The sequence below is a fragment of the Cynocephalus volans genome, chromosome X (assembly GCF_027409185.1).
Source record: "Cynocephalus volans isolate mCynVol1 chromosome X, mCynVol1.pri, whole genome shotgun sequence".
Classification (NCBI taxonomy): Eukaryota; Metazoa; Chordata; class Mammalia; order Dermoptera; family Cynocephalidae; genus Cynocephalus; species Cynocephalus volans.
Genome location: NC_084478.1, coordinates 146,480,511 through 146,508,479, shown reverse-complemented (window position 1 = coordinate 146,508,479; position 27,969 = coordinate 146,480,511). Strand labels below are relative to the sequence as shown.

General features: G+C 36.0%; 1 pseudogene; it reads right to left on the bottom strand.

Moving 5' to 3' along the window:
* Positions 1-54: 54 nt before the first annotated feature.
* LOC134368442 (la-related protein 1B-like) lies at positions 55-27,969 on the bottom strand (annotated as a pseudogene).

Below are 27,969 nucleotides of genomic sequence, written 5' to 3'. Positions count from 1 at the left end.
CTTGAGGATACTTGTTTCAATATCATATTTTCTTTGGGCTCGGTGAAATTCCAATTATTGGAAAATATAGGCAGACTCTGTATGTGAGCCAAAGGGTTGGCCTGGTATGAATTCTGAGCAATCAGTTGAGAGAAGTCTGTTGGTGGCATACTTGGTAGAGGAGAGTTAGGAATTGGCTGTTTGTCTGGTTTTATCTTTTTTCTCATGTTCTTGTCCACGATTTTCATTTCTGTATTATCTTTCAGTGCCTCTAAAATAAGATTTAAGGTTTTCAGTGAGAGCTTGAACATAGTGGAAACCAGCAATCAGGGAAATAACCAAGAAACCATGTTCATGCATCTTCCTCCTAAGACACTCCACTCTAAATTTTCTATAAGGAAGTAATATTCAATTTGGTGCTTAATGTACTCTTTAAGCTGTGCTTCTTCCACAAGCTACACCTTCATGCCTGTACTATGATTAAAGTAATACATCATCTGATATTAAGTTTTGTTTGAAATGGTTGATCAGTCCTTCCACCATGTTCTTGATAACCATATGAATAATCAAAGTTCATTTGAGGATTTCTTCTGCCTCCTTCTCTTCCCTGTTCAGCCAGGCCTGTCTTTCAGCCTCTAAAGAGACGTATCACCCTCACTATTCATACTGGAAAATTCATTTTGATTACCTCTCATTTCTCTATCTTACCTCCAACTTTGTGTATTATTTTACCTATTGTTAGGTGCTGATTTATTTTCTTCAGGTTCCAAGATCCTGTGAGCTGCTCCAGGATTCAGGTCTTTCTTAATTATCTGGTCTTAGGTCATCTAAGTAGAGTAGTACCCACTGTGTGTATTAGCTCTTTTTCCTGGATTACTTGACTGAACTTCATCTTCATTGGTATTTTTGCTAGGGCCAACTAGTTTTGTTTCTAGTTTTCTTTGCTCTCATTGTTGCTTCTCTTTTTAACCTTCTCTTCTTTTTGTTTTCTATTTTGTGGCTTCTTGTTTCCTTGCTTGATGACACTCTGACATCCAATGTTAACCAGTTCTCCTAATGCTGGTCAATTTTCTGTATTACTGAAATCACTAACCTCATTGTATTTCTTGAGTTGTTCTGCTTTTCTAATTTTGGGGGAACTGACTTACCTCCTGCCCTTGCCAGGCCAGACTGATGAGCCCATCTGTGTGCTGCTGGACTGAGAGCTGGCCCTACCAGTGAGTTAATTTTTTTTATATGGTATAAAGTAGGATTCCAACTTCATTCTTTTTCATGTGAATATTCAGTTGTCCAGCACCATTTGTTGTAAAGATTGCTTTCTTCACTGAATTGTCTTGGTACTGTTGTCAAAAACCAATTGACCATAGATGGATGAGTATATTTCTGGACTCTCTATGCTATTTGGTTGACCTATATATCTTTCATTATGCCAATAACAGTGTGTTGATTACCATGGCCTTATAATGAGTTTTGAACACAGAAAGTGTGAGTCTTCTAACATTTTTTTCAAGATTGTTTTGGCTATTTTTTGTTTGTTTGTTTGTTTTTTGAGGTTTTTCTGCATTTCCATATGAATTTTTAGGATCGAATTACTCATTTCAGCTAATACGGCAGCTGGAAGTTTGACAGGGGTTGCGTTGACTCTGTAGATCAATTTGGAAAACATTTCCATCTTAATAAAATTAAGTCTTCCAATTCATGAACATGGGAGGTCTTTCCTTTTACTTGGGTATTCTTTTAACGATATTTTCTGGTTTTCTGTCTTGCCCTTTATTTGTTAATTTTTTCCCTAAGTATTCTATTCTTTTTGATACTATTGTAAATGGGATTGTTTCCCTGGCTGTAAAGAAACTTAGTTTGATGTAATCCCATTTGTCTATATTTGCTTTTGTTACCTGTGCTTTTGAGGTCTTATCCAAAAGCTCCTTGCCCAGACCAGTGTCATGAAGCATTTCCCCTATGCTTTCTTAGTAGTTTCATGTATTCTGGTCTTTGGGGTGTTCATTGCTAGTGTATAGAAATACAAGTAATTTTTGTATATTGATCTTATATCCTGCAACCTTGCTGCACTGGTTTATTAGCTCTAAGAGTTTTTTTTTTTTTTTTCTTGTGAATTCTTTAGGATTTTCTATATCAAGATAAATGCATAGTTTTTAAATTCCCCCCAAAGAAACTCCAGGCCCAGATGGTTTCACTGGAGAATTACACCAAACGTTTAAAGATTTAACTCAAATTCAGCACAATTCCATCTAGAAAACAGAAGGGGAGGGAACACTTCCCAATTTATTTTATGAAGCTAGTATTACCTCTGACACCATCCCACCAGGGAAGGAAAGGAGGACCTCTTTATTGCTAGAAGTGGCAAGTCCAAGCTGTCCATGCAGTCTTCACTGATACCACATGAGGGGAGGAAAGCTAATTAGGGCTCAACAGAGATGAAAGTCATGGCTCCTCAGCTGGCATTCTCTGACACCACCCTGGCAGGGGTATTGTAACACCTTCATACTGTCTTGTTGGTGTGGAATTCTAAGCTCCCCATTCAGCATTTGCTGGTGTGGCTGAGGGTGGGACCACAGTTTTTTTCTGTGGTGTTTGGCTGGAGTACAGTGGTTATTGCAAAATGTTTTCTTTCTTACTAATCTGCCCTTTTCCTGGTCCTTTGGCTAGAGAGCACAGGTTTTTACTGGGGCTTTTTTTGCCTGTTCCTGTTGGCATTTTCAGGTTGCCAGTTTCTTCATCTCCATGTCTGGGGTATATGAGCCAATCCAGTCTTTGTCTTTTCTTCAACTTTCAGAGTCATCTTATGTTTGTTTTATATATAATGTACAGAGTTTTTAGTTGAACCTAGAAGGAGAAATAGGGAAAAGTATGTCTATTTCATATTCCTGGAAGAGGAAATCTTCTTGATAAGTTTTCTTTTTTATAAAGAAACAAAACACTTTAATTTTCAATATTTCTAATGTTTTAAATTACAGTGTACTAAATAAATGCTAATTTTATTGTTTTGTCATTTCCCTATACATTTATAAATGATAAGAAGAGAGTTTTTAATATTTTAACAAAACTTTTCAAGGTTAAGAACATTTGTAACTTTTCTCATTAATTATTAATATCTCTTTACACAATTCAGTTTGCATGGTCATTTTTGCAGTCCAGCATTACTGTGCAAAGAGAGGAACTTCTGTACTATAAACCCTAAAAAGCAACCACTATAATAACACTATAAAGAGTTGTAAGTAACAAGACAACAAAAAAAAGATAAAAAGTAATAAATAAAAAATTCTCAAAAGAAGGCAGATAAAGGAAAAAGGAACAAAGAAGAGATGGGACAAATAGAATAAACATAGTAAGAAGTTAGACTTAAACCCAAGCATATCAATAATCACATTAAATATAAATGATTAAAACACCCAATTAAAAGGCAAGATTCAACTATATGCTACTATCAAGAGGTTCACTTTATTTTTTTCAAGAGATTCACTTTAAATATAAAGACACTAATAAGTTAAAACTAAATGCATGACTAAAGATATACCATGCTAACACTAATCCGAAGAAAGCTGACAAAGTAGGTTGCATAGTAAAAACTATTATTAGGGATAAAGAGCATCATTCCATAATGATAAAGGGGTCAATTCTTCAAGAGAATGTAAGAAACCTAAATATTTATGCGCCTAATAACAGAACTCAAAATTGCATGAAGCAAAAACTGATAGAATTACAGAAAGAAATGGATAAATCCACAATTATGGTTGGAGACTTCAACACCTCTCTCTCAATAATTGATAGGAAAGTAGACAGAAAATCATTAAGCATATGACCTGAAGAACATTGCCAGCTAATTTGACCTAACTGATATTTACAGAACATTCTACCACCACCAGCAAAAATACATGTTCTTTTCGAGTACACACATTGACCAAGGTGGGACATATTCTGGGCCATAAAATATGTCTTGATGAATTTAAAAGGCTTCAAACAAAGTATGTTCTCTGACCAAATGGATTTCAATTAGAAAGGCATCTGGGAAATCCTCAAATATATGGAAACTAAATAACGCACTTCTAAATGACACATTGGTCAAAGTAGAGTTCAAAAGCATTTTAAAAGTATTTTTAACCAAATGAAAATGAAAACACAACATATCAAAATTTGTGATATGCAGCTAAAGCTTAGAGGAAAAGTTATAGCACTAAATGCCTATGTTAGAAGAAAAGCCAGTTCTATGTTCACAAATCAATGACTTCAACTTCTACCATAAAAATCTAGAAAAAAGAAAAATAAACAAATCCCAAAGTAAGTAGAAGAAAGGAAACAATAAATATCACAGTTGAAACCAGTAAAATAGAAAATATAAAAACAATACAGAAAATCAATGAAACTGAAAGTTGGCTCTTTGAGAAGATAGATTATATTGACAAACTTCCAGCCTGACTGATAAGGAAAAAAAAGAGAGAGGACACACATTACTAATATGAAATGAGAGAGGTGATATCATTACAGAATCTACAGACATTAAAAAGACAATAACGGGCCGAGCCCGTGGCGCACTTGGTAGAGTGCTGTGCTGGCAGCGCGGCCACGCTCCCGCCGCGGGTTCGGATCCTATATAGGACTGACCGGTGCACTCACTGGCTGAGTGCCGGTCACGAAAAAACGACAAAAAAAAAAAAAAAAAAAAAAAAAAAGGACAATAAGGGCATATTATGAGCAATTTTATGCTTATAAATTCAATACTTAGATGAAATGAACAAATTCTTTGAAAGATATAACCTACTAAAATTCGCTTAAGAAAAAGTCTATAACTGGAATAGCTCTCTATTAAAGGAATTGAACTTGTTATTGAAAATATTCCCACAAAGAAAACTCCAAGCCCAAATGTTATTATCGGTGAATTCTACCCAACATCTAAGAAGGAAATATTAATTTTATACAAACTCTTTAAAATGAAGAAGTTGGAATATCTCTCCATGCATTCTATGAAGGTGGTATTAATTTGATGCAAAAACTATACAGAGGAATCACAAAAAATAAAAACTACAGAACACAATTACTCATTAACATAGATACAAAAATTCTTAATAAAGTATTAGCAAATCAGATCAAACAAACTATAAAAAGATTATAAACCATTACTAAGTGGAGTTTATCCTGGGAAAGCAAGATTAGATTAATATTTGAAAATCAATCAGTGTAATCAGCACAGTAACAAACCAAAAGGAAAAAAAAATATGATCATCACAATAGATGTAGAGAACATATTTGACAAAATCCAACATCAATTTCTGATTAAAATTTTCAGCAAATCAGAAATAGAAGGAAAATTCTTCCACCTGATAAGATGCATCTACAAAAACCCTACAGCTGACAGCATACTTAATATGACAAACTGAATGTTTTCCCTCTAAGATTGCCAATGGGTAAGGATGTCTGTTCTCTCCATTTATATCAAACATATTATTAGAGATTCTGACCAGTGAAGTAAGGCAAGAAAAAGAAAAAGAAATATTTTCAGATTGTATAGAAAGAAGTAAAACTGTTTTTATTCTCTGAGACATAATAATCTTTTTAGAAAATCCTGTGAAATCTATACATAATTTACTAGAATTAATAAGTGAACTTAGCAAGGTTGTAGGATGCAATATCAATATCCAAAATTAGTTGTGTTCCTATATACTAGCAACAGACAATGGGAAATTGAGATAAAAAAACAATACCTTTTACAATAAGTTTAAAAAAGTGACATACTTAGGGATAAATCTGGCAAAAGATGCAAAAGATCTGTACACAGTAAACTACAAAACATTGTTGACAGAAATAAAAGAAGACCGAAATAGAGGGAGAGATATACTGTGTTCATGAATTAAAGACTCAAAGAGAATACTTGTTTAGATATCAATTCTCCCCAAACTGGCATATAGGTTCAACACAATCCCTATCCAAATCCCAGAAGACTTTTTTGTTGAAATTGACCATATCATTCTGAAATTCATATGAAAATACAGAGGACCTAGAATAGTAAAAACAACTTTGAAAAGAGAAGATATTGGGGGGCTAACACTACTTGATTGTCAGACATGTGAGGGGTATTCAAAAAGTTCATGGAAAGATGCTTATTATCTTTGAATGCCATTTTTTCCCTGAACTATTTGAAGTACCCTCCTATTATAAAGTTACAATAATCAAAAGAGTATGGTATAGGTGTAAAGACAAATCGATCACTGTAATAAAATATAGACACAGAAATAGACCCACATATATAGGGACCACTGATTTTTTACAAAGTGCAATTGCAATTCAGTGGAGAAAGGATCATCTTTTCAACAAATGGTACTGAAACACTTTCATATCCATATGCAAAAAAAGAATTTATATCCATACTTCACATCGTATACAAAAATGAACTGTAAATGTGTCAGACCTACTCTAAACAATAATCCAAAAATTATAAAAATTCTAGAAGAAGGGCTGAGCCCGTGGCGCACTTGGTAGCGTGCTGCGCTAGCAGCGCGGCGACGCTCCCGCCGCGGGTTCGGATCCTATATAGGAATGACCGGTGCACTCCCTGGCTGAGCGCCGGTCACGAAAAAAAAAAAAAAAAAAAAATTCTAGAAGAAAACTTTGGAGAAAAATCCTTTTTGAACTTGGGTTAGACGAAGATTTCTTAGATATGAGACCAAAAGCACATCTATGAAAGAATAAGTTTATAAATTGGACTTCAGCAAAATCTCAAAATTCTGCTCTTCAAAGAACATTGTTTAAAAGAATGTAAAGACAAAGCATTGACTGGGAGAAAACATTTGCAAATTTTATATCTGATAAAGGACTTGTATACTGAATATATAAAAAAACCTTGCAGTTCAATAATAAAAAATAAAAATAAAAACCCAATTAAGAAAAAAAGGCAAAAGATTTGAACATGTACTTTACCAGAGAAGATACATGGATGGCAAATAAGCACATAGAAAAGATGCTCAATGTCATTAGCTGTTAATGAAATGCAAATTAAAACCACAATGAGATGCTACTGCACACCTATTAGAGTGACTAAAATTAAAAAGATTGATTATACAGAATGTTGGCTAGGATGTGGAAGAACTCAAACTCCTGTACACTTCTGGAGGGAATGTAAAACGGTACAACCACTTTGGAAAACAATTGGGCAGTTTCTTCAAAAGCTTAATTTACATATAATATATGATCTACCCATTCTACTCCTAGATATTTAAACAAAAGACATAAAAGCATATGTCCATTCAAAGACTTGTACATGAATATTCATAACAACCTTATCTGTAATAGCCCCAAACTGAAAACAACCCAGATGTCCATTCATAGAGGAATGAACAAAAGAATTCTATTATATTCACACAATGTAATACTCTTCAGCAATGAAAAGGAATGAACTTTAGTTGCACACAACAACATGGATGAATCTCAAAATAATCATCCTGAGTAAAAGAACCCAGACAAAATGACTACATACTGTATGATTGCAATTATAGAAAAACTCTAGAAAATGCAAACTAATCTATAGTGACATAAAGCAGCTCAGAGGTTTTCTGGGGGTGGGGTGGGCTGGAGAAAGAGAGTACAAAGGGACAAGAAGAAACTTTTAGGGGTAATGGGTATGTTCACTATCTTGATTGTGGTGATGGTTTCGTGGGTGAATACATATGGCAGTACTTACGAAATGATACACTTTTTTGACTGACAAATAAAAATTGCATATACTTATGGTGTACAACATTGTGTTTTGAAATATGTATACATTTTGGAATGGCTAAACCAAACTAATTAACATATGCATTACCTCACACACATCATTTTTTTGTGTGGTGAGAACACTTAAAATCTACTCTCTTAACAATTTTCAAGAATAAAATACCTGTTACTAACTATAGTCACCATGCTGTGCAATAGATCTCTTGAACTTATTCCTCCTGTTTTAACTAAAATTTTGTATGCTTTGACCAACATCTCCAAATCTCCCCAACCACTGGCCCCTGGTAACCACCATTCTACTCTCTGCTTCTATGAGTTCAACTTTTTTGGATTCCATATGTAGGTGAGATTATATGGTTTTTGCCTTTCTGTGCCTGGCTTATTTCACATAATATAATGTCGTTCAGGTTTATCCATGTTGTTGCAAATGACAGGATTTCTTTCTTTTTAATGGCTGAATAGTGTTCCATTGCATGTATATGCCCCATTTTCCTTATCCATTCATCCACTGATGGACTCTTAGGTTGGTTCCATACCTTGGCTACCATAAATAATACTATTATGAAAATGGGAGTGCAGATGTCTCTTCTACATACTGATTATGAAACAATACACTTTCAATGTGTATAGTTCATTTTATGTCAATATGCCTCAGGAAATCTGTTTAAAAAGTATTGTAAAAAGAGGAATAAGGATATGAGCATTCTGAAGAGCCCGATTCCCTTAAGGGAGATTGTAGGATAACGTAGTATTAGAGTCTCTAGTAGATGTGTGTGTTTTGAAAACAAAACATCATTTTGTGGCATTGTCCTGATTTGTTTGTGTAACAATATTTAATTTATTTCCCAAATTTCAAATAAAGGAGGACATGAAATTTTTAGATGTGTCTAAAGAGAGGCATGGGTTTAAAAAGTTTACAAAATTAACATTTTTAATGTCAAAGAACTTTTTCAGCAACCATTTTTTGTATTGTTTTAGATACATATGCTTTTTGTTTGTTTGTTTTAGACAAACAATTGAGTAAGGTAAAAAAAAAAAAAGAAGTAAGAAGTCTTCCTGTGCCCTTCTTCCACCTTAATTTTGCTTCTGGAGGTTACCATCCTTAATAGTTTCTTGTGAATTCATCCTCCAATTTTTTACAATGTACAAGTAGAGGGAGAAAGAAATTTTATTTTTGTTTTGTATGGACACCAATGGGATCACATTAAACATAAAGTCCAATTAAATAGATCTCCTTTATACTTTTTAACAACTGCATGTTATTCCATTGCCTGATATACCTTCATTTATTTAATTGGTCACTTATTGATGGATATTTAAGCTGTTTCCAGCTTTTTGCTATTTCACTATTGCAATGAACATTCTTAAACAATGTCTGCTGTATTTGTGGGCATATATTTGTAGAAAGTCATTTGAGAAACAACTTTGAGAAAGACTTTGAGAAAGTCACAATGCTAAGACAGCAGGGTAATATAGAGGGTCTAAGTGCATGGATGTTGGTTCCAAAGAAGTTGCAGGGATTTACCTTCCCCCAGCATTGTTTGGGAATGCCCTTGCCAAAGTGGGAAGGTGAGTAATGCTATTTTAATGTACACTACTTAACAGTGAGTGAGGTTGAACATTTTTTAATGTTTTACTGGATATCTGTATTTCTTTAAAGAAGCACTTTGCTAAAGTGAATTGAAAGTGAATGGATATATACGTCACTTTAGGGGAACACAACTATTATTGTAAGTGAAATACATTTCTATGTTACACTTTAAAAAAAATAAAACTTTCCTGTTGCTAATATAAGTGTTAAATGTATAAAGACAAGAACAATAGAAATACGGTTTTCTGTCATTTAAAAAACAGACCAATGATCTGTAATGTGCCATGGGCAGTAAAACATATGGTGGGAATTAAGATTTTTCAGAGGGATAGAAAGGATGGCTTGTTTCTTTCACTGGCTAAAAGGTTACGACCCACCATGCACCACGTGACCCGTCAGGACCTACTGACCCACCAATTATCCTGTGGAAAATGGAACTCACTAACTCTTCCTAACTTTTGCCCAAATCTGCAGCCCCTGCTGTCTTCCCCATCTCTGTTAAAGGCATCACATCTACCCAGTCAGCCACCCTAGAAATCTTGGGGTCTTCCCTATTTCTTCCTCTGCCCCATGCAGCTGCTCCCCACCCTCACCCTTTTCATTAAGTCTTTGTGGGGAGCAAACAAGGTAACCCATCTAGAAGTGCCCAGCACAATGTCAGGCAGGCAGTAGTCAGGAAAAGGGATTTCATCCTTTTCCCTTCCACAGCTTTTGCTGCATCCCCAACGACAACACCCAAAACACAACACATTTTTAAAAAGCAATGCCTTATCACCAGCTTTCCACACTGTCTACCTGAAGCTTCTGCCCTACTTGTTAAACCGGATACCTGGAGGAATTGGTGTATAGGACACTCACCATTCGCTAGGCAGGAATAAAGGGGTAGCCCATGTGGAACATATTAATTGAAAAATACCCTGCTCTTTTTACTTTATAAATAGAAAGGATGCTAATGATTTCTTCTCTTCTTACAGATCAGTATTGTTATTTTAAACTTTGGATTGGAAGGAAAATTAGGTGGAATTCTCTAAGAAAGACTTTGGAGGGGAGGTCATATGAAGGCAAAGGCGGAATGTCTAAATGGTGGTAGGAAGTGAAATAAAAATCTGCAGTCACCACATCCTGACCTAGTTATAGGTTATCGGTATCTCCTCTACCACAAAGCATCTTTCTGGCCCATGTCCTCCACCACCTTCTGCTGGTGGGTGTGCAGAGACTACAAATTCACTTTAATATGTCTATTATCCTCAGCAAAACATAATTAAGAACATAAATGGACTGCTTCTAAAAATAATATTGTGCATTTAAAAACAAAATATTTTGAGGTTTGGATTATCTGCTGTTTCGGATTATCTCTGCCACTGCTCTAGAGGGTCGAATTTCCTCTGCAGCTTAGTAGCCCTTGAAAACATGTGTTTAGTTATAAACATAAGTCTCTCTGGGGAATCTCCAAATGGGAATGTTTCTCTCGTTTGTGAGTGAGAAATGCATGTATTTCCTTTGACACAAAGGAGAGCATTAATGCTTGCCAATTTGCAGATAATTTCTAAATGTGTTTTAACCCCCAAACTTTTACCAGTCAGCAAAACATTTTTTATCATCTATTTGGAAATGAGCATGAGTCAACTTGAGAAGCTCAATTCTTAATCACTGGGCTATATTCTAAAGTGTTAATCAAATGAAAAGTATTTTTTGAATTAGAAAAGTAGTTAACCCCTCTCTCTCTCACCCCATTCTCCTATACCATCCAGCCACTTCTTCAGGGGCAACCACTCCTAGCAATTTCTTAAGAATTCTTTTAGAAATAACCTATACAAATACATATGTGTCTATGTGCCCTTTTAACATAAATGAAAGCATATTATTCATATTGTCTTACATTATTTTTCACTTGCTATATCTTAGCAGCTGTTCCATATCAGGATACACACACACACACATACACACAAACACTTCTCTTTATTTTTCATAATTCATAGTATTTATTCCATTGTGTGGCTATACATTAATACATCTAGCCAATCATTATTATAGATATATAGGTTGTTTTTAGGTTTATTTCTTATGACAAGGAATACTGCCAACATTCCCCCTTTCATCTTTAAAAGGGAAAATGTAAAAGATACACCAAAGTAGAGAAAATAGCACAATGATCTCCCAACTTTAACAGTAAACAACTAACTCATGGGCAAAGTTGTTTCATCTACACCCCTCCACTCTCCCTGCCAGGTTATTTTGAGGCAAATTTCCTCCATAAGTATTTAATTATGTATCTATTATAAGGACTCTTTTTTTAAAAAAAAAGAAAAAACACCATTACCATACCTAAAAAATTAACAATAATTTCTTGATATCAATAACATCCTGTTTGTGTTCAAATTTGTCCTATTGACTATTGTTTACAGCTGATTTGTTAAAATCAGAATACAGACAAGGTTCACACATTGCATTTGATTGATATGCCTCAAGTCTCTTTTAACTCATAAATTCCCCCTTCCTTTTTTTTCCTTGAAATTTATTTGTTGACAAAACTGCATTGTTTTTCCTACAAATTCCCACCTTCTGGGTTTTGCTGACTACATTTAATGGTGGTGTTTAATATGTTTTCCTCTCCTGCCTGCATTTCCTATGAACTGGTGATTTGATCAAGAGACTTGATCAGATTCAGGTTGAAAGCTTTGGTAAGAATACTTCTTAGAGGGTGTTTTAAACTTTCCTCAGGAGACCACAGGCATTCTTGTATATAGGTGGGAGTGTGACTGTAGGATAAATTCCTCTAAGTGAAATTCCTTCTTCCATTTTTTTAGTTTCATAGGTATTACCAAACTGCCCTCCACAGAAATTGTACCAACTTACATTTCCACCTGAAATAAATAAGAATCTCTGTTTCCCCATACTGACATTATTCTTTCAATTCTTTTTAGTCTTTGCCAATCTGATACATAAAAAGAAAAGTTACCTTGTCAGGTGATAATAAAATTTAGACTTGACTAGAACAAGATTTCATATTGCCACAGCCCAATTTCTTTCTACATTCGCTCACATGAGTACAATCTTGTAGGTCAATATATCTATACCTGTGCTAACACTACTAATTATCTAAGCCAAAATGAGTTGACATGGCTAAAATATTTGTTAAAACTTAATGTAAAGGCATGTGTGCAATGCTACTACCTTTGGTTTGTCAGTGCAGAGGCAGCTCGAAGAAATCTTGCATGTATATTTAGAAAACTAGTGGAATTTCCTCATTTCGACACGCATGTCTAGAGCATCAGCTCTGTGCCAAGAGCGGGGAGGGAACCGGTGATAGACTAAGACTGTGGTCTTTGTGCCAACGAGCTTACAGTCCAGTGAGGGAAGTGAGACACTTAATCATAATGCAGCTATAATTTAGAGGAGGGAGAGGTCACTTCAGCTGGTGGCATCAGGAGAAGGTGGCATTTCAAATGGGCCTTGAGGAATGGATAAGTCTCGGAAAGGCTTATTAGAGGGGGACAATGTTGCAGATGGCAGGAAGGGCATGAGTGAAGGCTGGAGACGAAGAAAGTACAAGTCAAGGAATCCCGAGCAAGCCACTCGTGCTGTGGAGTCAGTAGAGGACCTGTGAGGAAGCGGAAAGACCACAAGCCTGGGAAGGATAGAAAGCCAAGCCAAGCAGCACAGTTATTTATGAGACACAACATTTTGAATGATTAAGAGGAAATAATTGTTGCTGTAAAAAGTAAAAGGCCAAATAGGTGATTTTAAAAAAAAAATAGTGTCACATGGATCTTTTGAGCAGCAGTTACTACATGTTACCATTATATCTTTCTTAACAATCTTCAAAGATAATTTTATGTGCATTTAATGAATGCCAACCAAACAGTTTCTATAGCATTCTACATAGCTTGGCTAGGAAAAAATGTAGGAAACTGCATTTCTTTCGTGCTTAATCAAAGCTAAATGGCTTTGAGGCATAGAGGTTTTTTTTTTTTTTTTAATTACAATTTATAGTAACAAACAACTCTTGAGGGAAATTTTCAGAATTCTTAAGTCACATCAAATTCACAGCCTCAGTCAGTTTCTCCATGTTGTGACTGGGAAGAAGAGATATCAATCACCTTAGAAAGCTGGGATTCTTTGGATGGCAAGCTACAACGATAATCAGTGTTTTCTGCTGCTGGCTAATAAAATTCATTTCAAAGAGTGAAATGAATCCCTTTGAAGCAGAGCTGTCCAATAGAATGTTCTGCAATGGTGGAAATGTCCTGTATTTTTACTGCCCAAATACAGAAGCCAGTAGCTACATGTGGCTATTGAGCACTTGAAATGTGGCTAGTGAGTCTGAGGAAGTGGATTTTTCACTTTATTTAATTTTCATTAATTAAATTTTAAATGTAAAACAACCACATGTAGCTAGTGGCTAGTGGCGCAACATTTAACTAAAAATGGTTATTCATTTTTTCCTGAAAAATTGACTTATTGATTAAAATAATGTACACCAATACAGCATGAACTCACAAAGCATCTTAAGGTTGGTGCTACAAGGACGAAATGCAGTCTGGAGCAGTAGAACTTTTCAAACCCTGAGAATTCCACTTACAGTCAGAGGCTAATTTACTTCTTTATGCAAAATTTACCGGGGGCTATTCTTTTAAGAGAGGCAAGCATGCTTAGCTGTACAACACACCTTAAAGCACAGATAAAGATTAAAACTCTTAAGTGTCAATAATCAAAGTAGGAACACTGCTGCTAAATTCTTTGAGTTTAACTGAGTTAGATTTCCTTTTTCTCCAAGGGTCTTGAAGCCTAACCCCTCTGGATACTTCGGGCAGTGGAAATATGCCTTAAGTTATTAATCAAGAGTCCCTTTTGCAGACTTTTTAAAATGGAATTTCTGATTCATTAGAACAAAAGGATGCACTTTTCTCGACCTTGGGAGCTTGTGACCATTCGAAGATGAAAAGAGTAGTGACACTAAGGAAAACTATTGTCCAGAAAAATAAGCCTCTCCAAGGGGCACCAGGAATCCACAATAAAATCCCTGTTTCCAAGAAAATCCAGGCATTTCCATCAAAAAAAGCCTGGAAAGATAAATAGAATGTCCTTATAAGCCACAGGTTTTTAATAATACAAAATGTCTAAGTCCAGGGTAAACAAAGAGCTAAGAAAAACTAACATCTACTAACTCAAGTTTCTCAAGACCCAGGTCGTGACCTAGAGCCTGATCACAAGGTATTTTCAAAAGAGCTGCTTTTCCTGCGCCTGCGATGAGTTTATTTTGTGGAACTTATTTGGCTACAGAGCTCCACAACTGCACAGGATTTTAAAGCCAGGTGAATGGTGATGACTCTTTCAGTTCACAAAAACGAGAAATGGGATTTAGGGGCTAATTTAAAAAGTGATGTCAGTGTCCTCCCTAGAGCAACCCAAAAGAACCAGGCTGATTTATTGAAACTGAAGTTAATACTGATTTTTATCTTATCATTATCCTAACGCATGAGTTCCTTTCTCACCTGATTTCCCAAAAGTGACTAGTGAAGCTTTTCGAAGTGTGAAAAATTCTTCATCTTTGATGCTTTCTGAATAAGCTATTTAAGTATTGTTCTTTCCAATTTCAACCCTCTAGGAGGCAGAAGTCAACAGATCTCTCTTCCCTTTGTTGCACAAGCTATTTAAACTTGCTGCTATACCACATCCTTTCTCTGACCGGCTGACTTCCAGGAACTAACCTCTGGTTTTGAAAACAGAGTATTTTCCATAGCAGGCTCTATTCGTTATTACTGACATTATTCATGTATTCTGAAGGTGTGCCCCCAGGGCTTTTACAGTGGGCTACTAAAAAAATCAAAGAGCAGTAAACAAAAAACAGGAGTCTTGCTCAACCACGTAAATGTTTATTTGTTTTTGTACTTAGCATTTTATTCATTGAGGTAGGCTCTGAAAATGTTAAAAGTAAGAACAAAACTAATTTCCCACGGTCCCTAAAGTATTTTTCTTGTGATTTTATAAATAAAGAATATACGATTTTTCCTTTTCAAGTTCTGTTAACAGCTCCAGAGAATTAAGTTGTCACTATTGAGTCACTTTTCTGTGCTGGGACTAGCTTTGTAGCCTTTTCAGTCTTTATCCAACAGTGGATGAGACCATCCTCTTTCATACTCAGGGATTAATTTAATGTAAACTATTTTGATTTTTTAATGACTTAGAATAAATGATATAGGTTGGCAAAAAATCATTAAAGAACGGGCTCTTGTCATGCTTATTAGAAGAACAGTTTTTGGAGCACTTTTAGAAAGTCAGGTTGAGGTTGTGTGTCAGGGCTCAAGTTTCACAGCCATCTCCACTTTGAAACATAATATATAAAAGCCGTGGTTTTTTTTTTTTTTTTATAAGAAATCAAGTGTGTTCTGTGCTTAAGTGGGAAATATTTCAACATTTAAACTGTAGTCAAACTCTCCACTTTGAAATAGAAGGATCCGAGGAAAGAGTGATGGCTAGTTTGCTGCTGAAAGAAAAAATCTTTGTGAGATGTTACTGCTGTTCCTTTGGCTGAAGTGGTGACCAAGCGCTAATCCTAAAGGTCAAGCTGATAACAACAATACTTTCTCCAGCAGTGCGTTTTAACATCATTTAAGAAATGAAATCTATCTGCCAAATGCCACCTCTTCATACTGATAATTGTACAGTTTTGATATTGTTATTTACACATTTATTAAGGGCTCAGATTTGGGCAGTAGGGAATTTTAATTGTATGATAGTGTCTTAACCCTCAAAGAACTTAATATGTTGTTGGCCTGGTGAAACACATAGAAAACAACGTAAATGCTTAACTATAGGCACAAACAAGGTAAGGCAGGAGGAATTCACTTTAATTCTGAGTTTCCCAATTTTAAATTTCTAAAATGCATAAATGCTTTTTGCAAATGCTGACACAATAAAAGTGGTACTCTGGTAGGGAAGACAAACATTTGTTAAAGTGTATATGACTGAGAACAGATTTGCTATACTGTTGCATTTCCCCCATTTCAAGTAAGAAGTGCTATGCATAAGAAGTATTTAGCGAATAGAGCTGCAATGAACACTGGAGAACAGGTATATCTTCAACTTGATGATAGCTAAGAGTTGGAACCAGCCCAAATGTCCATCATCAGATGAGTGGATACGGAAATGTGGTATATCTACACAATGGGATATTACTCTGCTATAAAAAAGAATGAAATACTGCCATTTGCAACAACATGGATGGACCTAGAGAGAATTGTATTAAGCGAAATGAGTCAGGCACAGAAAGAAAAATATCACGTGTTCTCACTTATTTGTGGGAGCTAAAAATAAATAAATAAATACACAAATAAGGTGGGGGAGGGGAGGGAAGAAGACACAACAATTACAATTCCCTGAAGTTGATACAACAAGTGAACAGATATGAGGTTGTTGGGAGGAAGGGGGGAGATGGAAGAGGGAGGGGGGTCTTGGTAATGGGCCACAAGAATCAACCACATTGTATATTGACAAAATAAAATAAAATAAAAAAAGAAGTATTTAGTAGATATTAAACTACTTGAAGTCACATTATCTGGGTTCTAGCTGAGCTGTGTAACCTGGAGCAAGTCTCTTGAGCGCGCTGCACTGAACTTTTGTGACGAAATAGTCTTTAAGAGCCCTTCTGGCTCTACAATTCTATTGGTTTTATGAACACTCTCTGTAGTTTGTCTTATCTTATTCCTGTGCGTGTGTAGGTACAGTCTCACACAGATATACACAAGCCCTATATATGTGCTATGAACCAGTTGCTATGGGCAACCACCACAGAAAAGGAAAGCAGTTTTGGCCAAGTTTCTCACAGGTCTGGAGGGCCTGGGAGAAGCTGAGACCAAGTTCTACCTCTGCCACTGACTCAAATGAAATGCTACCTAGCCAGGTCTCTGCTGCCCTGGTTCCAGAGCTTGTCGGGGATGGGGTAGGGTGGAGGGGTGGTTAAACTTCTGTGGTTGGAATCATTGTTCCTACACTTGATTGTTGTGTGTGGCTTTGGGTAGTTAAATAATTTCACTTTTCTCAGTTGTAAAATGGGGAGATGATAAAAAGCTTAGCTCACAGGGATGTTGTGAGGATTTTATGACTTAATATATATAAAGCTAAAGCACTCAGAAGTATGCCTGGCACATAACACACATTCAATAAATGTTAGCTGTTACTATGAGATGAATATGGAGTGAACCCTTTATTAACAGAGATGGCTTGATGAGCTGGAAACATCAGCAAAGCAGTATTAATAGCTAACAGCCACACTGTGGATGACAAATAAGAAAGGGTGACAGAGTAACTGATGCTATTAATAGAAGTGGTTGGTGCCAGGAGACAGCAAAACTCCTGTGCTGTCCAATATGGTCGCCACCGGTCACGTGTGCTATTGAGCACTTGAAATGTGTTTAGTCTGAAATGAGATGTGCTATAAGTGTAAAATGCACACCGGATTTCAAAGGTTTAGCACCCCAAACAGGTAACATATCTTCTTAATAATTTTCTATACTGATTACATGTTCAAATGAGTACATTTTGGGTATATTGGGCTAAATGAAATACTCTATTGAAATTAACTTCACCTGTTTCTTTTTACTTTTTTAAAGTGGCTACACGAGAGTTTAAAATTACATGTGCAATGTGTATTGTCTTTCTATTAGACAGCACTGCTCTAAAGTGTTAAAGGAGGCAACTGTCTCTGTCCTTAAACTCTTTCCCCAGTAGTCTCTGACTGAAGGTTAAACTACCATGTGACTATGTCCCAGAAAGTTCTATTTCTCTCCCTCCACGTGGGTCTGTGTCAGAAGCTCTGAGTGAAGTCACGTTCTATTACCGACACCAGCATCAGGCTTTACTCTGACTTACTAATCCAAATGCCCCCACCATGGCTTTGCTGTGTCTCTTTTGTGGTAAAAACAAAGATTTCTGAAATAGTGCTGAATGACAGGCCAGCCTGGCTTCAAGCACAGTCTCCATCACATACTGGCTGTGCAGTATCAGTCAAATGACCTATCATTTCACAGGCTCTGTTCCTCATCTAGAACAAAAGGGTAACACTAATAATTACTTGTCGAATAGGGTCATGATGTAAGATATTTATATGAAGTATTTAGAGCAGCGCCTGGCACACAGCAAGCACTCAATCAATGTTACAGATTATTAATCCCATTTTTGCCTGGGTGTTTTGTGAGGTGAGGGGGTCTGAACTGTTAAATATGTTTTGAATTTAGGTGAAAAATCTACCCAGGCTCTTCTGCTGATGAATGATAAAGTGATGGAATCACTAAAGATTTAGGATTTCAGGCACTGGTATCCCTTGTTTAAGGAACTGATGGGGTAAGAGATAGCAGCTAAACTCATTTTTTAGGAGCCCAGTGGGAGTGAGGAACAGGCTTCTTGAATGTAAAGTAATCGAAGGGGCAGGAATTACGTGGAATTATGATTTGAGATTGCTAAGAAGGGGCAGATCGCGAAAGGGTTGGATCTCCACCCCAGCCTTTTATAGGGAAAAAGAATAAAAATCGTTCATCTGAGTTTAAAATTATCATATTTTATAGCATATGCTAACATGCTAATAAGGTGAGGTATTATCACATCTTTGCTGAGGCCATTATGGATAATTGAGCTTTGTCCATCCGCCCAACCTCTGTAGGCCCCATTTTCTGCCAGTATAAAATAAGATTAACCTCAACAAACTACCTTATGGGATTCAGGTAAAGGTCAAACAAAATAATAGTATATGCATGTTGATGTGCTTTGAAAACTGTCGAGCTCTAAACAGCCCACAGTTCACTATTCTCTTTCTAAATACCCGAATACACAATTTAAGCAGAATAGAACTCAAGTGCTGTGGTAGTTCAGAGAAGGCAGAAATCACCGTGTGCCAGACTTAATAAGAAGGCTTCCTGTGGCAGGTGTGACTCAAAATGGCCCTTAAAGAATGGAAGGAAAGAGAATTAGGAGACCATTGATTTGCCCAGATCTCTGTCACGTGTCTGTGTCATGAGGCAAATTATTTATCTGCTTTGGGCCACAATCATGGTTAAAGAGGTTCCCAGAATCTTTCTGCTGACTTACATGAAAGCAAAACCTTATTTATAGGGTAGAAGATGAGGTAAAATCCACCCCGGGCCTCAGACTCCCATGCCCACCTTTATGGATTATTTTTCCATATGGTAGGTCTATGAGGAATAATTCCATGTTAATTTCTGATTGACTGCACTCTCTGTGACCAAATATTGTGTGTTAACATTTATATCCACAAAAGAGGAACATTTCTGGCAGATTATTGAATGCTTAAACAAGCACCTGAAATTTATGAGAAATTATAATTTAAATAATCAATAAAGAAGGTGCACGGAATTAAGGAAAAAAGTTCATGACACAGATAAAAAGCTAAAGTCGCCATTAATTCTCCACACGCCATGTCACTTCTCTCTCCAGAGGTAACTAATTCATTACTACTATTATTGCCAGTTAAAAGGAAGACCGGGAAGAAGGGGTGGGGGTTGGGGGAAGGGAAGAACAAAAAGAAGGGGAAATGAGATAAAGAGCAAAGATTTATGGAGTGGGAAGAGACCTCAGAGGTAATCTAGTAAGTGATTTGCTTAAATGTCATTCAGCTAGTTAGTGACAGAGCACAGACTCAGGCAGAGATCTCCTGAGTCTCACTCCAGGTCCCATTCAACACTACAACGTGGTTTCAGGAGAGGGAATTTAGAGCAGTCGCTGGGAAAGGAAAGGCCCAACTTCCCAGCCTGAGTCTCCTTAGACTCCCAACCCTTCCCCCTCTCTGAGATGCAAAAACCTCTTTCTAACACTTTGAACTGGCTTCCCTTAATCTTCTCTTGCCCCTTTCTACTCCAAATAACCAACAAGAACTGCTCTGTGAGCTGTTTAGGTCTTTATACAGAGAAACTCCCAGAATTATCTTTATTTACTAGGGGAACATGGCTTGATCTCTCAGTTACATATTTTTAGACAGAGTTAAAGAATTGCTAATGTTATCTAGTACTTTACATATGGTTCCTGGCCCCTAGCAAACACTTAATGTTGAAATAGAATTTACAAAGTGGAGAGGAACTGGCATTTCTGATATCCCTCAATACAAATATTCAACCTAGTCAGTAGACCAACAATGGAAGTGTCAACACTCTCTGAAAGGGTCTCATAAAACTACAAAGCAGAAGTTCTCTCCACTATCCCAGAATTTACAATCTAGTTGGGCGGATGGACAAAGCTCAATTATCCATAATGGCCTCAGCAAAGATGTGATAATACCTCACCTTATTAGCATGTTAGCATATGCTATAAAATATGATAATTTTAAACTCAGATGAACGATTTTTATTCTTTTTCCCTATAAAAGGCTGGGGTGGGGATCCAATTCATGACATTCCTAAACAACAATGGGGACACTGTTTCCACATTGCTCATTCCAAAAGGCATTTCTGAAAGCAAGAGATAGATGCCTTTTAGAAAGTAGACCACATTTTCTGGCACAATACTTAATTTATTCTTCTTTGATGACATGCCTGGTGGAATGAAGGAAATGGAAGTGGGGGGGCATTCCATAAAACCTGATGAGGCAGAATTATAACACAGATGGTATAACAGTTTATACACTATTAACAGCTCTTTTAATGTCAAGTTAGTATGCACAAAGGCATCAGACAGTGAGGTGTGTTTCTCCTTCTTAACTACATAGTTGAAGAAAAATTTAAGAAACAATTAACGTTACAATTTGCAGGTTATGAATGTGAACATAAAGTTGCTTTTTGATGGTCAAACGTTCATTACTTGTTATCATAATCTGAGATTCCCCATCCGGAGTGGGGGTGTCAGGGGTAAGAAATAATGTATGTACCGATTTTCCCTGTGCGACAGCCAGTTTTCTCAGAACACTTACTTGAGTAGGAGAATTGTAGTTTATGCATCTTTTCAGCTGGTAAAATCAGACTGTATTTAAATTATGAGGGTGACTAGATTGTTAAATTTTCCCTCCAAACCCTCTCTCTGCACCTTGCTTGCACAGCTGGTGCCCCAAACCTTGGCAGTAAGAAGTCGGGATCTTGGAGGGGAGTATTGAGAAGTAGGCTTAGGGCATCAGCAAGAAAGAGAAAAAAAGGAAAAAGAACATTTATTAAGCACTCTCAAGTGCCAAGCATTGTGATCACTCTGTAGCTTTCACACATTTATCTCATTTAATCTTCACAAAAGCCCTACAGGAAAATTGAGCTTGAAAATAAGTCAAGGACTGTCTAAAGTTTCTTCTAAAATTGACCATCATAGTGGTTTTCTTTATTCTGGCTCTGTGACAGTTAGTGGAGGCATTTTAGGTAAGTCATTTTGGGGAGGTCTAAATTTCCTCATCTGTAAAATGAAGTAACTAAGTTAGATGCCCTCTAAGGACCTTGCCAACCTAAAATATTGGCTCAAACTGTTCTTTAAAAGATATCTCACTAAGTCATTTCCAGGTTTAATGCTGCTATGTACAGTACTTCATCACAAACTTAGTGTTGAAAGAACATAAGAACTTGACCAGGAGTCAGGCAAAATGAAAGACAAATTGGAATTTAGGATTCTTTTTGCAAATTGTGCTAATCTGTCAAAAGCTAGATCTGTAGTTGCAAATATGTGGTAGTGTTAAAAACCAGCAAAATTAATTTTGTAATTAATTTGCTAAGAGCTTTAGGTCTTAAATATCAAGACATTTATGTAAACTTGGTAACACTATTACTGGAGTTTAAGAAACATGCAGTGTGCATGCTGGGATTAATCAAGTATAGAGATTAGTTTAAGAATAGTGGGTTTGAATTGTAAATGAAATAGCTGAAATTTCAGAAAGCCAAGGGACTGTACATGAAAACAAGGATAAATAGGACACTTTGTTTAGGAAGCAAAATATAAAAAATGAATTCTCTCAACTTTTATCTTTAAATTTCTGACACAGAAGTAAAAAGCAAGTAAACGTATGACCGCCCCCCCCAGTAGATTTTAAAGATGTTATAAACTACTATTAAAAGAAGAGCTTTTGAAGCTTAATGAAGAGGGGTAATTAGCTGAGGGGGACAACAAAGACTCCAACTAATACAGCAAATAAAAATTGGTTCTTGCTTTTGTTAGGTGATTAACCAAACTGATGGGGTCTATTCAATTTCTAGTTTGTTGATTATCCTTAGACACATTTAGTTTTAGAAAATAATTTGGTTGAGAAATAAATAGAAGGCTATAACTATATCTGGTAACTAATAAAAGATCCAGATAATACTAATAAATAATATATTGTCAGAAAAATGAGTATATTTCTGCAACTGAAAAAAACCATAATTAAAACACAAAGGAAGAAAACATTTTATTTCAGATCAAATTGGAGAAAGCCTAAAGTAATATGATTGGGTCTGAAAGCTGTTAGCATTTGCAAAGTGTGTATCTTACTCTAAAGAAGCTACGTACTACTGTTCATCAAGAACTAGTGATTTCCACGCTTTTGTTTAAATGGTCTAAAAAGCAAAATTGCAAATGAAATAACTATGAGAGGCTTTACAGATTAGTCAAGTCTTACATTCTAAAAATATAATTTAAACCTAGATATTCCCCAGGATTATTTGTCTTGCTATTTCTCCAAAATCAACAAGCAGACTCTATATTTGAAATGGCTTTGTTTATTAGCCTTGATATCCTCCAAGGAAACACTGAACTTTGGTCTGGTTGATTAATTATAAAAAACATAAAAAAAAGTTTAACATGCTGTAGTACAGTATTTTTTTGTAATACATACCAACATATCATGTTTGCATCTTTAACCTTGAGTTCTTGAATGATTAAAACACGTCCTAGAATAATGTCATTTAGTTCAGCATGTTTATCAATTTGATATCTAAACATTTTCACAAATATACAATCCATACTTGAATCATAACTTCCATATTTTCTTCTTGCTTTTATCTTCTAGCACATAAACTGTTTTAATTCTTAAAGATGCTTTAGTAGGTAGCAGCTGTAGTAATGGGATCACTACAAGCTATAAAGGAGCCGTTTGTCTCAGTGATACTTATCATTTTTTAAATTTAGGGAGTAAAGTTGCAAGTAGCCAAAGTCATTAGGATATATATAAAAGTGTGGGATGATATGGACAGATCGTTCTTTTCTGAAAGAATAGAAATACATGCAGAGTTCCAAGCAGAGTCATAAATTATATAATTTTAAATAATAAAACTGTGTCTTTCCATCTTTGATCTTTAAATCATTAGCTTTCCCGTTGACTTAGACATCCTTTCAAAAATTTCAAAAGGGAGCTAGATTATATTTGTTTCGAGAAAATAAAATCTCTCTTTCATTCTGAAAGTAGATGTCCTCTGTAGGCTGTATCTGTTGAAAGATTCCCTTTTACAGTGAGTGTTAGCCCTGTTATTTAGGTTGTTCCAAGCTTTCATTGCAGCCCTTTCAGGCATCTGGATAATTCAACACATTTCACTGTGCCTTCCTCCTCAGCATGAAAAAGGCCAGACAATAGTTCTACTTCCTTCAGCAATCACAAGTCAGGAGACAGTTAAAGAGAATCTCTAAGCTTAGCAGAGAACTACCAAGTTTAGGATAAACGTTATCTTTGAGGAGAAAAAAATAGAGAAGCTCTAAAAAACGCCATTGTGCTCTCTTTCCACATAGGTAGTAGATAATCATGCTTTGTTTCGGTTATAGCAGACAGAATATAAAATGACTTAAAGTTTCCTAACTTTATATGCATATTTGTCATCTAGAGTTTTTACTTCTTAATCACGACATTTTCAAATAGCAAATTTGCTGGTATAAGATCATTAAATCATTGGATAATTTTTAATGCCATGATTTGCTTGCTTTGGAAGAAAATGTTATTGTGGTAATTAGTTTTTTGGAGACTGTGTTCTTAATATAAAACTTTATCATTTATTGTGTTCCATACCATGACATTTTCCACTTAGAAAATTTATAATGGTGCAAAGATGGACAAATTTAATCAGAAAAGTGATTGAAAAAAAGTGATGTGTGTAAAACATTTCTGGTTTATAGCTTTTTCTTTGATTATAGCATTACAGTCTGCTAGCAATTTTATGGTTTGTAATACCAGAAGTTCCACTTCTAAGGTCACATAAACAGGAAAATCAAAGTGTTTCAAACAGAGTGTAAAAATACCTTTAACACTATTTAATCTTAATAGTGAATCACTTTAATGTCTACTGAGTCTATTCTCAAGGTAGGAGAATTAATTTGAGAAAATTTTTCTACTGATGGAAAGCAGGGTAGTCTTATATCTTTTCAATATTTGCATAAGTGTTTTGACTTACAATATTCGTCCTGCAAAAAATAGTTAGGAAGAGGAAACTGTTTTAAAATACTACTGAGAGAAGCAAAGATCCACACAACAATGTAATTTTAAAGCATCACGTACTAACGTAATTAGTTCCATGTTGTAAGTCCTAGTACCAATGTACTTCATCTGAATTATGCCAGACACAATTTAATTCTATTGCAATTTAATTATTCTTGCCATACAAAACAAAGTTAATTCATTAATATAGATAAGAAATGTTTGTAAATAATGTAACACTTATAGAAAAAATCAAAGTTAGCAAAGACCAGTTTATAAAAGTAAATTTTACTTGCAAATGAAATTTAATAAAATGTGTATTTTAAGCTTATTCATATTTCAGAAGGTTGATCCACCACTTGCTGCCATTTGGTCTTCATAAAATCCTTTGAGATTGAGATAAATAAATTTTTATTTTCTACATTTTTAAACCAAATTATGTTAACTGTGCATGTTCAAGTACTACTGAAATTTTCTGGTACTTATCAAGAGGTAAACCTTTTAAAATTGATATTGAAGTCACATTGACACTATTTAGTTGAAGATGCATTATTTATTTTGTTCACATGATTTATGTTGGTATTTGCTATTGAATAAAATAACATTCAGAAGTTCATTTTTAACTCTAATTTTTTTCTTTGTTTTGCTGACATAAGTTTGCAAAAACAAATTAAAGCTTGGTAACCAAAAAATTCAAATGTCTTTTTTTTTCAGGTTGATTCGTGTTAGTATTCCTGCTGTTCAAAACAAGATTGACTCATTTAAAAACTATAAGATGTTAATAAAAGAATACTAGTTTAAAAAGTAAAAAACAACAAAGTAAAGACCAGTTCTATAGGATTCTAATAAAATCACAGTTCCTGCTCTGGGATCAAATAGCAAAATAGCATTTGAAATATTTTCTCTTTGATATCCCCCCTCCCCCCAATTTTGTTTAGTGAGTGTTCTGATCTGCTGGCTTTGTTTTAGGCCTCATGGGCATGAACATGAACACATGAACACAGAACCACACAAATGCAGCAAAACACATATTTCAGTAGGACAATGAATTTCTGATTCTAGGCAAAACAAGAGTGTAAGAGACCTTAACTGCAAGTGTAGTCCAAAAATTTTAAAGTAGTAAATACACATAGAACAAAAGCTCTATTCTAGTTGTGTGAGGAACATAATACTCTTAAATTACTTTCTGGTTTCCATGGGGACCTTTTTGTTCTAAGATACCAATCATTAGGTTTAACAGAGCCACTTAATATTATTTCTAAATCAAGTGAAATGATTTCTCAACTGGGTAAAATGTCAATTACCAGTATTTTTAAAGGTGTTAAAATCCAAACTACTTGAGATTGCTGCTTTATGTGGCACAATTAAAACTAGAGGTCAACACAGAAGCTTCTTTTCAGGTAGAGAAAAGCTCAAAGTATCTCTATTTTGGGTGCGATACTTTGCTGGTTATCTATTTTTTTTTTTTTAATCCACCATGAACTCAAAATAGTGGCAAGAATTTAAAATTGTGGTGACAATTCTTAAGCTCATGAAAAGATCAGTTCTCCCTCCTTTTGGCCAGTTTCCGTACCACTCTTGCACATTCTTATAGAACATCTGGGCTTCTGTGAGGGCATATGTTCTATATAATATATACATACACACACACACACACACACATATACGCCCACTGGCCAATCTTTTTGGGAGTGAAATGATGTGACTGGGGGCTAGGAGTTGTGGCTCCTTTATTTTGCAGAATGCCTAAGTATTGTTTGTCTCACAATGCTGGGAGCGAGCAGGAGCCTGGTGGGAGCCTGGAGCCTTAAGCCCTGTGCAGTGGTCTGGGGGAGGGGACGGGGTTGCGGGGTCACAAGCTCTTAGCTTTTAGCCTCAGCATGACCACAAGTTTTAAAGCATGAAGAGATCACGTGGTTTTCTTTGAGCTGTTAGTTATTCTGACTTTTTTTGGGGTGTGTGTGTGTGTGTGTGTGTGTGTGTGTGTGTGTGTGTGTGTGTGTGTGTGTGTGTGTGAAATGCTTTGTTCTTTGGCTTTTATTTTATTTTATTTTATTTTTTTTATTCTCTAGGTATTTTGGCCGATGATTAATTTTTTTTCCAAAAGAAAAAGACAAAAATAAATCACTTCGTGTATCAAAAATGTCCTAGTTTCCTATAACCTATATCTTGTACTTAGTTAATTTTACCTTGCGCTAGACAGGTACTGAAATGGAATAAATTATTTTCGCCAGTTGGGAACTTAATCCAGATATTCCATATGTTACAAGCCCTCAAAAAAACCAAAAACCAAAATTAAGAACAAGAAAATATCCTGGTAAAGCAATCTCAAAATACCTTATTCCGGGTATTGTTCTGGCTTTAAAGGGAAGGAGGGGTGGGAGGAGGGTGGGAGTTGGTGGTGGGGTGGGGGTGGGGAGGCGAGTAGGAAGACTCGGGAAGGATGTCTTGTTTAATGAACTGTTAAAACTTTTGGAAAATTTTAAGATAGTGAAGTCCCTCAACATGGTATTTCCATTTGATAGCTTCTACTTAAATATTTCACTTTTGGGGAGCTTCTACTTGCTCCCTTTTAATAGGATGATTTCATCTTTTCCTATGCTCTTCTGTCTCCCGAACCAAGACACGTAGAGTCAGAATGCCACATTGAGACTTTTGACGATCATGAGATTTATTTGGGAACATTTTCCAAAATCAGGGTAATGGGTCTTTTTGTTCTGATGATGAAGAAGATGAGGATATGTTTACTCACTGACCGGGGGCTCTGGCTGCAGCTGCAGGACACAATTAATTATGCTAATAGTTTGTGAGGAGCGGATGTAACTCCCCCAACCCCCCCTTTTTTTCGGGGGGAGGGGAGTTTGGCAAAAGGGGAAGGAGACGCCTTGGTGTCGGATCACATGATATTATCTTCGCGCCACTTTCGCAAAACCCCTTTTTTAACTCCAGGTTTTGCTCGAGCTCAAAGGTACTGTTTTTATCTTGCTTTAGTACAGTGTTTCTTGAAGTCGGGTCTAAGATCTCTTCCCTCCGTCTCCTTTTCTTTCCACTGCTAGCTGTTACCATTAAAGGTCGAAAGTTGCATCGCAGTCGGTGCAATCTCACAGGAGGGATCTGGTTGGGTAGTAAACTTCGGGCTGCGTAGTTTCCAGAAAGTATCAGGCAGACGTGCCAGGGTGTGCTGCAAGGTCTGTTTGCGCGTTTTATGAAAAGGGGAGAAAGCCCACCTGTAGGAGTGACTCCCGTTGGAGAAATGAGTGTGGTTTTCGTTGCATCCACCGCTGACTCCCGAGGGGCGCTGGCTGTTCACGTTGGACTCCAT